Source organism: Hyperoodon ampullatus (assembly GCF_949752795.1).
Source record: "Hyperoodon ampullatus genome assembly, chromosome: X".
Taxonomy (NCBI): Eukaryota; Metazoa; Chordata; class Mammalia; order Artiodactyla; family Ziphiidae; genus Hyperoodon; species Hyperoodon ampullatus.
In genome coordinates this window covers 48,430,684-48,443,915 of record NC_136913.1, presented here as the reverse complement: position 1 = coordinate 48,443,915, position 13,232 = coordinate 48,430,684, and the positions used below count along the sequence as shown (strand labels likewise).

The 13,232-nt window shown below is 37.5% G+C and overlaps 2 pseudogenes across 2 annotated transcripts; both read left to right on the top strand.

Annotated features, from left to right (window-relative positions):
* The first annotated feature begins 5,385 nt into the window (after positions 1-5,385).
* LOC307069943 (small ribosomal subunit protein eS4-like) lies at positions 5,386-6,172 on the top strand (annotated as a pseudogene). Its single transcript has one exon. The product of its transcript is annotated as a small ribosomal subunit protein eS4-like (transcript).
* Positions 6,173-7,698: 1,526 nt separating this feature from the next.
* Positions 7,699-11,394, top strand: LOC307069645 (ubiquilin-1-like; annotated as a pseudogene). Its single transcript has 2 exons — positions 7,699-7,710; positions 9,983-11,394. The product of its transcript is annotated as a ubiquilin-1-like (transcript).
* The last annotated feature ends 1,838 nt before the right edge of the window (positions 11,395-13,232 follow it).

Here is a 13,232-nt window from a genome sequence, read left to right as displayed (position 1 = left end):
TATTTTATTGCCCTTTGTTTATTGTGTTTTACAGACATTGCATTTTTTTACAACTCAAAGCTTCATGACAACCCTGCACTGTCTGATGATGGTCAGCATTTTTTAGTACTTTTTTTTAAGATATAATGTTGTTGGACACAGTAGACTACAGTGTAGTGTAAACATGCCATTTATATGCACTGGAAAACCAAAAAATTCATGTGACTCACTTTATTGCAATATTCACTTTATTGAAGTGATCTGGAACCAAGCTCTCAGTATTTCCAAGGTATGCCTATAATAATTTTAGATATTTATGCACCCAACATAGGAGCACCTATATACAAAGAAATATTAATAGACCTAAAGGGAGAAGAAAAGGCAATACATAATTGTAGAGGGCTTTAATACCCCACTTTTATCAATGGATATATCATCCAAACAGAAAATCAACAAGGAAATATTGACCTTAAATGACAAGATGAATTTAACAAAATATACACAACATTCTATCCAAAAGAAACAGAATACACATTCTTCTCAAGAACACATGGAACATTCTCCAGGATACATCATATGTTAGGGCACAAAACTGGTCTTAATAAATTTAAGGGACTTCCCTGGTGGCACAGTGGTTAAAAATCCACCTGCCAATGCAGGGGCACAGGTTTGATCCTTGGTCCAGGAAGACCCCACATGCTGCGGAGAACCTAAGCCCATGTGCCACAAGTACTGAGCCTGCACATCACAACTACTGAAGCCTGCATGCCCTAGAGCCCGTGTGCCGCAACTATTGAGCCCACACACCACAACTACTGAAGCCCATGTGCCTAGAGCCCATGCTCTGCAACAAGAGAAGCCACTGCAATGAGAAGCCTGCGCACTGAAACAAAGAGTAGCCCCCTCTCGCCACAACTAGAAAAAGCCCATACGCAGCAATGAAGACCCAACATAGCCCAAAAAAATAGATAAATAAAAAATAAAATAAAATAACTTAAGAAAATAAATTTAAGAAAATTGAAATCATATCAAGCATCTTTTTGGACTATAGAAACTAGAAATCTATTAGAAGAAGAAAAGTGGAAAATTCACAAATAAGTGGAGATTAAACATGTTATTGAAAAACCAATGAATTGGTCAAAGAAAAATCAATAGAGAAATAAAAAATGCCTTGAGTCAATGAAAATGGAAATACAACATACCAAAACATATGGGCTACAGCAAAAGGAGTTGCAAGAGGGAAATCCATGGAGATAAATGCTTACATCATAAAACAATAAAAAGCTCAAATAAACAACCTAACTTTATACCTCAAGGAACTAGAAAAAAGAACAAATGAAGCCCAAAGTCAGTAGAAGGAAGGAAATAATAAAGATCAGAGTGGAAATAAATGAAATAGAGACTAAAAGGACAATCTAAAAAAATCAATAAAATTAAGAGCTCATTCCTTGAAAAGATAAATAAAATTGACAAAACTTTAGCTGCACTCACCAAGAAAAAAAGAGCAAGTCTCAAATAAATAAAATCAGAAATTATAGAGAAGATGTTACAATTGATACCACAGAAATACAAAGGATAATAAGAGACTACTATGAAGAATTATATACCAACAAATTGGACAACCTATAGGAAACTGATAAATTCCTAGAAACATACAACCTACCAAGACTGATTTAGGAAGAAACAGAAAATATAAATAGACCAACCACTCCCCAAAAATTAAAAGCCCTGGATAAGATGGCTTCAATGGTAAATTCTACCAAACATTTGAAGAATAAATACCAATACTTCTCAAACTCTTCTAAAATATAGAAAAGGGAGGGGGCAACACATCTAAATGCATTTTTTGAGACCAACATTACCTTAATCTCAAAATTAGACAAGGACACCAAGAAAAGAAAATTACAGTCCAACATTCCTGAGGGACACAGAATCAAAAATCCTCAAAAAAATATTTGCAAACAAAATTCAGCAACACAATAAAAGAATTGTAACCATAATCAAGTGGAATTTTTCCAGAGATTCAATAATGGTTCAACATCCACAAATCAAACAGTATGCCATACCACAGTAACAAAATGAGTGACAAAAATCATATGATCATCTCAAAAGACAGAAAAGACATTTGACAAATGTCAACATATATTTATGATAGAAACTCTCTCTCAACAAGGTGAGTATAGAGGGAATATATCACAACATAATAAAGGCCATAGAAGACAAGCCCATGGCTAACTTCATGCTCAGTGGTGAAAAACTGAAAGCATTTCCTCTAAGGTCAGAAACAAGACAAAGATGCCCACTCTCTTCACTTTTATTCAACATAATATTGGAAATCCTAACCACAGCAGTCAGACAAGGAAAAGAAATAAATGGAATCAATATTGAAAATGAATAAGTAGAATTGTCACTGTTTGCAGATGAAATGATACTACATATGGAAAATCTTAAAGACACCACCTAAAAGGGGTGGGATGAACTGGGAGATTGGGATTGACATATATACACTAATATGTATAAAATAGATAACTAATAAGAACCTGCTGTATAATACAGGGAACTCTACTCAGTGCTCTGTGGTGACCTAAATGAGAAAGAAATCCCAAACAAGGAGATATATGTATACATATAGCTGATTCACTTCACTGTACAGCAGAAACTAACACAACATTGTTAAGCAACTACACCCCAATTTTTAAAAAAAAAAAACACCTAAAATTTATTAGAACCAATTAATGAATTCAGTAAAGTTGCAGGATACACAATTAATACACAGAAGTCAGTTGCCTTTCTATACAATAATAATGAATTATCAGAAAGAGAAATTTTTAAAACAAGCCTTTTTACAACTGAATCAAAAAGAATTAAATACCTAGGAATAAATGTAACCAAGAAAGTAAAAGACTCATACTTGGAAAACGAATAGGTATTGATGAAAGAAACTGAAGATGATACAAATGGATGGAAAGATATACCATGTTCATGGGTTGGAAGAATTAATATTGTTAGGCAGAACACTCTATGACATAAATCACAGCAAGATCCTTTTTGACCCACCTCCTAGAGGAATGGAAATAAAAACAAAAATAAACAAATGGGACCTAATGAAACTTAAAAGCTTTTGCACAGCAAAGGAAACAATAAACAAGACGAAAAGACAACCCTCAGAATGGGAGAAAATATTTGCAAATGAAGCAACTGACAAAGGATTAAGCTCCAAAATTTACAAGCAGCTCATGTAGCTCAAGCAGCTCAATATCAAAAAAACAAACAACCCAATCCAAAAATGGGCAGAAGACCTAAATAGACATTTCTCCAAAGAAGATATACAGATTGCCAACAAACACATGAAAGAATGCTCAACATCATTAATCATTAGAGAAATGAAAATCAAAACTACAATGAGATATCATCTCACACCAGTCAGAATGGCCATCATCAAAAAATCTAGAAACAATAAATGCTGGAGAGGGTGTGGAGAAAAGGGAACACTCTTGCACTGTTGATGGGAATGTGAATTGATACAGCCACTATGGAGAACAGTATGGAGGTTCCATACAAAACTAAAAATAGAATTACTATACAACCCAGCAATCCCACTACTAGGCATATACCCTGAGAAAACCATAATTGAAAAAGAGTCATGTACCAAAATGTTCATTGCAGCACTATTTACAATAGCCAGGACATGGAAGCAACCTAAATGTCCATAAACAGATGAATGGATAAAGAAGATGTGGCACATATATACAATGGAATATTACTCAGCCATTAAAAGAAAGAAAATTGAGTTATTTGAAGTGAGGTGGATGGACCTAGAGTCTGTCATACAGAGTGAAGTAAGTCAGAAAGAGAAAAACAAATACCATATGCTAACACATATATATGGAACCTAAGGAAAAAAAAAAGGTCATGAAGAACCTAGGGGCAAGATGCGAATAAAGATGCAGACATACTAGAGAATGGACTTGAGGATATGAGAGAGTGGCATGGACATATATACACTACCAAATGTAAAATAGATAGCTAGTGGGAAGCAGCTGCATAGCACAGGGAGATCAGCTCGGTGCTTTGTGACCACCTAGAGGGGTGGGATAGGGAGGGTGGGAGGGAGGGATATGCAAGAGGGGAGAGATATGGGGATATATGTATATGTATAACTGATTCACTTTGTTATAAAGCAGAAACTAAGACACCATTGTAAAGCAATTATACTCCAATAAAGATGTTAAAAAAAACTTTCTGTTATAAACAAACAAACAAACAAATAAATAAATAAAGTGGCAGAGCCGGGGGTGGGGGGAAAGAATTAATATTGTTAAAATGACCATACTACCCAAGATGATCTATAGATTTGATGCAATCCTTATCAAAGTACCAATGAAATATTTCACTGAACTGGAACAAAGGATCCTACACTTTGTATGGCATCACACACACACTAAAACCCAAGTAGCCAAAACAGTCTGAGAAAGAAGAAAAAGCTGGAGGTATCACACTCCCTGATTTCAAACTATACTAAAAAGCTACACTAATCAAAACAGTATGGTACTGGCATGAAAACAGACACATATATCAATGTAACAGAATAAGGAGTCCAGAAATAAACCCACATTTATATGGTTAATTAATCTATGACAAAGGAGGCACAAATATGCAATATGAGAAAGACAGCTTCTTCAGTAAATGATGTTGGAAAAACTAAACAGCCATATGCCAAAAAAAAACAAACTGGACTACTTTTTCATACCATGTACAAAAGTAAACTCAAAATGGATTAAAGACTTAAATGTAACACCTGAAACCATAAAATTCATAGAAGAATCACAGGCAATACATTCTCTGACATTTATCTTAGCAACGTGTTTTTGGATAGGTCTCCTCAGGCAAGGGAAACAAAATGGGACTACATCAAAATAAAAAGCTTTTGCACAGTGAAAAAAATTATCAACAAAATGAAAAGGAAATGAGAGATTATATTTGCAAATGATATATCCAACAAGAGGTTAATATGCAAAATATGAAAAGAACTCATACAACTCAACATCAAAAAAACAAACCCAAGTAAAAAATGGGCATATGGGGCTTCCCTGGTGGCGCAGTGGTTGAGAATCTGCCTGCTAATGCAGGGGACACGGGTTCGAGCCCTAGTCTGGGAGGATCCCACATGCCATGGAGCACCTAGGCCCGTGAGCCACAACTACTGAGCCTGCGCGTCTGGAGCCTGTGCTCCAGAACAAGAGAGGCCACGATAGTGAGAGGCCCGTGCACTGCGATGAAGAGTGGCCCCCGCTTGCCACAACTAGAGAAAGCCCTCGCACAGAAACGAAGACCCAACACAGCAAAAATAAATTAATTAATTTTTTAAAAAATGGGCATAGGGCTCTTTTCGTGCCTAGTGCAGCCATGGCTCGTGGTCCCAAGAAGCACCTGAAGCATGTAGCAGCTCCAAAGCATTGAATGCTGGATAAACTGACTGGTGTGTTTACTCCTCGTACATCTACTGGTCCCCACAAGCTAAGGGAATGTCGCCCCCTAATCATTTTCCTAAGGAACAGACTTAAGTATGCCCTAATAGATGAAATAAAGAAGATCTGCATGCAGCGTTTCATTTGGATTGATGGCAAGGTCCGCACTGATATAACCTACTGCTGGTTTTATGGATGTCATCAGCATTGACAAGACTGGAGAGAATTTTCGTCTGATATATGGCACCAAGAGCCGCTTTGCTGTTCATTGTATTACACCTGAGGAGGCCAAGAATAAGTTGTGTAAAGTGAGAAAGATCTTTGTGGGGACAAAAGGAATCCCTCATCTGGTGACCCATTATGCTCCCACCATCCACTACCCTGATCCCCTCATCAAGGTGAATGACACCATTCAAATTGATTCGGAGACTGGCAAGATTACTGATTTCATCAAATTTGACACTGGTAACCTGTGCATGGTGACTGGAGGTGCTAACCTGGGAAGAATTGGTGTGATCACTAACCGGGAGAGACATCCTGGTTCTTTTGATGTAGTTCGTATGAAAGATGCCAGTGGCAACAGCTTTGCCACCTGGCTCTCCAACATTTTCGTTATTGGCAAAGGCAACAAACCATGGATCTCTCTTCCTCATAGAAAGGGTATCTGCCTTACCATTGCTGAGGAGAGAGACAAGAGACTGGTGGCCAAACACAGCAGTGGATAAAATGATCTCTAAGTGACATGATTGGAAAAGTCTTTGTACTTAAAGATAATACCACATTAAAAAAAATGGGCATAGGACCTAAATAGATATTTTTCCAAAGAAGACATACATATGGCCAACAGACACATGAAAAGATGCTCAACATCACTAATCATCAGAGAAATTCAAATCAAAATCACAATGAGACACCACCTCACACATGTCAGAATAGCTATTACCAAAAAGACAACAAAATACAAGTGTTGGTGAAGATGTGGAGAAAAGTGAACACTCCAGCACTGTTGGTGGAAATACAAGTTGGTGCAGCCAGTACGGAAAACAGTATGGAAGTTCCTTGAAATTTAAAAATAGAACTGTCATATAATTCAGCAATTCCACTTCAGGGGATTTACCCAAAGAAAACAAAAATACTAATTCAAAAAGTTATGTGCACTTCATGTTTATTGCAGCATTATTTACAATAGCCAAGATAGTAAAGCAACCTAGGTGTCCATCAATAGACAAATGGATAAAGAAGATATGGTATTGTATCTCAATAATTTTAAAAAAAATTTTAATACACTGAATTGGATTGAGTTGGATGGAAATGAAAATAAATCATATCAAAATTTGAAGAATAAAGCTAATGCAGTGCTAACATGGCTGTTTCCACATTTGTAATCAACCAGTGTAATCCATCACATCAACAGACTAAACAAGAAACATCATATAATCATATCAATTGATACAGAAAAGCCTTTGACAAAAATTCAACATCCATTCATGATAAAAAATAATGCTCAGAATAATAGTGATAGACAGAAATTTTCTTAATTTGACACAGAGAATGTAAAAAAGAAACTATAATGTTAAACAAAATGGTGAAAGACAATGTTTTCCCCTAAGATATGGAATAAGACAAGAATTCCACTTTCACCACTTCAACATTATACTGGAAGTTCTCACCAGTACAATGGGCAAGAAAACAAAATAAAAATCATACATACTGAAAATATAGAAATAAAACTGTCTAAATTTGCAGAAGGCAAAGTAATCTACATAGAAAATCCCAAGATATTCACATACACAAAACCTAGTACAAATAAGTGAGTTCAGCAAAGTAACAGTATACAAGAAAAACATACAGAAATCAAACATATTTCTATACGCTAGCAATGAACATGTGGAACCTAAAATTAAAAGCACAATCCCTATTACAATTGTTCAAAAAATTAAATAGATGTTAACCTAACAAAACACACACAATACTTGTATGCTGAAAACTACAAAACTGAAGAAAGAAATCAAAGACCTAATTATGTGGGGACATACCATGTTCAAGCTTTAGAAAGCCTATTATAGTAAAAATGTCAATTATCTCCAATTAATACACAGGGTTAATGGAATTCCTATCAAAACCCCAATGCCCAGAAAGATTTTTTAAATATTGAAAAGAAAATTTACATTTTTATATGAAAAGCTGGGAAATGAGATGTCCACAGGGTCCTTGAAAAGCTCCAATGTATTCCTGGGAATCAGAGTGCCACATGCATATGCAGGTCTGTGTTTATGACTAAGGTTGTGTGTACACTGGGGAAATACCTGAGAAAGCCTTAGGCTCTCACCTCTGCCTGTTAATGAGGCTCTGTGCTAGTAGGAAGTTAAGGTCAAGACAGAGTTGTAAACTGCCTGATGAACTGATAAAAGCATGTCACCAGTAAAAACACAGAGCCCCTCAGAAAAGACAAGGAGTGTTACTATTTCCAGATATTTAAAGAATCTCTGTTGGGGGCTTCCCTGCTGGCACAGTGGTTAAGAATCTGCCTGCCAATGCAGGGGACATGGGTTCGAGACCTGATCCAGGAAAATCCCACATGCCGTAGAGCAACTAAGTCCATGGGCCACAACTACTGAGCCTGCCCTCTAGAGCCCATAAGCCATAACTACTGAAGCTAGCATGCCTAGAGCCCATCCCCCGCAACGAGAAGCCACCACAATGAGAAGCCGAGGCACCGCAATGAAGAGTAGACCCCACTCGCTGCAAGTAGAGAAAGCCCGCGAGCAGCAACAAAGACCTAACTCAGCCAAAAATAAATAAATAAATTTATTTTTTTTTTAAAAAAGGAATCTCTTTTGGTCATTAGCTAACCACTTTGCTCACCAAGCAGAGACTTCAGTGCTCACACATGACAAAGAATACAGGCTTTACAAAATTAATTCAGAAAAGACACTAAATTAAAAAAAACAACAAAGAGCAAAAATAACAAAGCATGGGAAAATGGAAGAACCTGACTTCCAGAGTTGCCACATTTTAGATATACATACATATACACACACATATATGTTACTGAGGTAACACTGATTTATAACATTATATAAGTTTCATGTGTACAACATTATATTTCTAGTTCTGTATAGCCTACATGCTCACCACCAAAAATTTATTTTCCATCTGGCACCATACAGTTGAGCCCCCTTACCCATTTTGCACTACCCCCCCATACCACCCCCTCTGATAACCACTACTCTGTTTTCTATATCTATGTGTTTGTTTTTGTGTGGTTTGGTTTGTTCATTTATTTACACATTATAATATTGCAAATGTCCAGTTTTCAACAACAACAAAAAAATGAGGCATGCCAAAACCCAAGAAACTATGGTTCATATACAGGAAAAAAGCAATCAGTTGAAACTGTTCCTAGGGAAGCCCAGAGGGTAGACTTAAAGATAAATATATTAAATCAACTGTCTTAAATATGTTCAAAGAGCTTAAGGAAGTTATGTGAATAATGTCTAAATACATAAAGAATATCAATAAAGAGATAAAAATTAAACAAAGGAACAAAATTAAAATTCTGGAGCTGTAACGTTAAATACTGAAATACAAAATTCACTAGAGGGATTCAATAGTAGATTTTTGCAGGAATAAAAAAGAATCATCAAAAGAAGATCAATTAGAGTATCCAATCTGAAGAGCAGAAAGAAAAAAGAATGAAGAAAAATGATTCAGACCTAGGAGACCTGTGGGACAGTAATAAACATATCGACATGTGCATAATGGAAGTTTAAGCAAAAGGGGAGGGAAATGGAGAAAAAGAACATTTGAAAAAATAATAGGGGCTTCCCTGGTGGCACAGTGGTTAAGAATCCACCTGCCAATGCAAGGGACACAGGTTCGAGCCCTGGTCCAGGAAGATCCCACATGCCGTGGAGCAACTAAGCCCATGCGCCACAACTACTGAGCCTACACTCTAGAGCCTGCGAGCCACAACTACTGAGCCTGCATGCTACAACTACTGAAGCCCATGCACTTAGACCCTGTGCTCCACAACAAGAGAAGCCACTGCAATGAGAAGCCCACGCACCGCAATGAAGAGTAGCCTCCACTCGCCGCAACTAGAGAAAGCCCACATAGCAACAAAGATCCAACACAGCCAAAAATAAATTAAATAAATAATTTTTTTTAAAAATAGCTAAAACTTCACAAATTTAATCAAATACATGAATCCATACATCCAAGAACCTCAAGGAACTCCAATGAGTTAAATTCAGAGAGATCCACACCAAGACACATTATAATCACATCACTAAAAGATAAAGACAAGAAGAAAATCTTGAAAGCAATAGGAGATAAATGACTCATCATATATAAGGGATTCTCAATAAAAATTAACAGCCGATTTCTTATCAGATACAATGGTGATTACATGTTTAAAGTGCTGAGGGCCTGCGCTGGAACCCACACTGAGCTCTGTGCCCCCTAGCCTGCCACGGCGGCCCTGCACCCAGCTGTCACTGAGGCAGTGTGCCCCACATTCTCCGCTGTCCCAGCCGGCCAGCTCAGGTGTTGCCTGGCTTCCCTTTGCTCGCCCACTCTCTCCTGCACACCTGAGGCACTGCTGTCCCTTGGCCAAGAATGATGAAAGTCTCAGCCCTCCAAGCTCCCAGGACAGCACCACCGCTGCCGAAGGTGCCGGCCCCCCTGCCACCGCTGCCTCCACAGAACGCAAGATCACGAAAGTCACCCTGAAGACCCCGAAGAAGAAGGAGTACTTCACAGTGTCCAAGAATAGCTCCGCCCTGCAGTTCAAGGAAGAAATCTCTAAATGTTTCAAATCACATACCAACCAACTTGTGTTGATATTTTCTGGAAAAGTTTTAGAAGATCAAGATACTTTGAGTCAGCATGGAATTCACGATGTACTTATTGTTCACCTCGTCATCAAAACACAAAACAGACCTCAGGATCATTCAGCTCAGCAAAAAAACACCAGTAGAAGCAGTGCTACCACATCATCAGCTCCTAATAGTAACTCCACATTTGGTTCTGCAGCTAGCAACCTTTTTGGTTTAGGTGGCCTTAGAGGACTTGCAGGTCTGAGTAGCTTGGGTTTGAATACTACCAACTTCTTTGAACTACAAAGCCAGGTGCAGCAGCAACTTGTGTCCAATCCTGAAATAATGGTCCAGTTCATGGAGAATCCCTTTGTCCAGAGCATGCTTTCAAATCCTGACCTGAAGAGGCAGTTAATTATGGCCAATCCACAAATGCAGCAGTTGATACAGAGAAATCCAGAAATTAGTTATATGCTGAATAATCCAGATATTATGAGACACACATTGGAACTTGCCAAGAATACAGCAATGATGCAGGAAATAATGAGAAACCAGGACCGAGCCTTGACCAACCTAGGAAGCATCCCAGAGGATACTACAATACTTTATGGTGCATGTACCCAGATATTCAGGAACCAATGCTGAGTGCTGCACAAGAACAGTTTGGTGGTAATCCATTTTCTTCCTTAGTGAGCAATATATCCTCAGGTGAAGGTAGTTAACCTGCCCGTACAGAAAATAGAGATCGATTACCCAAAACGTGGGCTCCACAGGCTTCTCAGAATTCATCAGCTTCTGAGGGAGGCACTCAGAAGTGCCTAGGAGGCACTAGTGGTAGTGCTGTCAGTGGCACTGCTGGGCAGAGTTCTGTGCCAAATTTGGGGCCTGGAGTAAGAGCAAGTATGTTCAACACACCAGGAATGCAAAGCTTGTTGCAACAAATAACTGAAAACTCACAACTTATGCAAAATATGTTGTCTGCCCCCTACATGAGAAGCATGATGCAGTCACTAAGCCAGAACCCTGACCTTGCTGCACAGATGCAGACTGCTGATAAGTTATTGGCAATGTCAAACCCTAGAGCAATGCAGGCCTTGTTACAGATTCAGCAGGGTTTATGTCTGTAACAATAGGAAACATCAATGAAATTAAAAGCTGGTTCTTTGAAAAGATAAACAAAATTGATAAACCTTTAGCCAGACTCATCAAGAAAAAAAAAGAGAGGGCTCAAATCAAAATTAGAAATGAAAAAGGAGAAATTACAACAGACACCACAGAAAAACAAAGGATCATAAGAGACTACTATAAGCAACTATATGCCAATAAAATGGACAACCTAGAAGAAATGGACAAATTCTTAGAAAGGTACAATCTCCCAAGACTGAACCAGGAAGAAGTAGAAAATATGAACAGACCAATCACAAGTACTGAAATTGAAACTGATTTTAAAACTCCCAACAAACAAAAGTCCAGGACCAGATGGCTTCACAAGCAAATTCTATCAAACATTTTGAGAAGAGTTAACACCTATCTTCTGGAACTATTCCAAAAAAACTGCAGAGGAAGGAATACTCCCAAGCTCATTCTATGAGGTCGTCATCACCCTGATACCAAAAACAGACAAAGATACCACGGAAAAAGAGAATTACAGGCCAATATCACTGACGAACATAGACATAAAAATCCTCATCAAAATACTAGCAAACCGAATTCAACGATACATTAAAAGGATCAGACAACATGATCCAGTGGGATTTATCCCAGGGATGCAAGGATTTTTCAATATATGCAAATCAATCAGTGTGATACACCATATTAAAAAACCGAATACTAAAAACCATATATGATCATCTCAATAGATACAGAAAAAGATTTTGACAATATTCAACACCCATTTATGATAAAAACTGCAGAAAGTGGGCATAGAGAGAACACACCTCAACATAATAAAGGCCATATATGACAAAACTACAGCTAACATCATTCTCAATAGTGAAAAGCTGAAACCATTTCCACTAAGATGAGGAAGAAGACAAGGATGTCCACTCTCACCACTTTTATTCAACATAGTTTTGGAAGTTCTAGCGATGGCAATCAGAGAAGAAAAAGAAATAAAAGGAATTCAAATTGGAAAAGAAGAAGTAAAACTGTCACTGCTTGCAGATGACATGATACTATACATAGAAAATCCTAAAGATGCTATCAGAAAACTACAAGAGCTCATCAATGAATTTGGTAAAGTTGCAGGATACAAAATTAATACACAGAAATCTCTTGCATTCCTATACAATAACAGCAAAAGATCAGAAACAGAACTTAAAGAAACAATCCCATTTACCATTGCATCATAAAGAATAAAATACCTAGGAATAAACCTACCTAAGGAGACAAAAGACCTGTACTCTGAAAACTATAAGAAGCTGATAAAAGAAATCGAAGATGACACAAACAGATGGAAAGACTGTGTTCTTGGATTGGAAGAATCAATATTGTCAAAATGACTATATTACCCAAAGCAATCTACAGATTCAATGCAATCCCTATCAAATTACCAATGGCACTGTTCACAGAACTAGATGAAAAAATCTTAAAATTGGTATGGAGACACAAAAGACCCCATATAGCCAAAGCAATCTTGATCTGGAGGAATCCTGCTCCCTGACCTCAGACTATACTACAAAGCTACAGTCATCAAAAGAGTATGGTACTGGCACAAAAACAGAAATATAGATCAATGGAACAGGATAGAAAGCCCAAAAATAAACCCACACACCTATGGTCACCTAATCTAGGACAAAGGAGGCAAAAATATATAATGGAGAAAAGACAGCCTCTTCAATAAGTGGTGCTGGGAAAACTGGACAGCTACATGTAAAAGAATGAAATTAGAACACTTCCTAACACCATACACAAAAATAAATTCAAAATGAATTAAGGACTTAAGTCTAAGACCAGATACTATAAA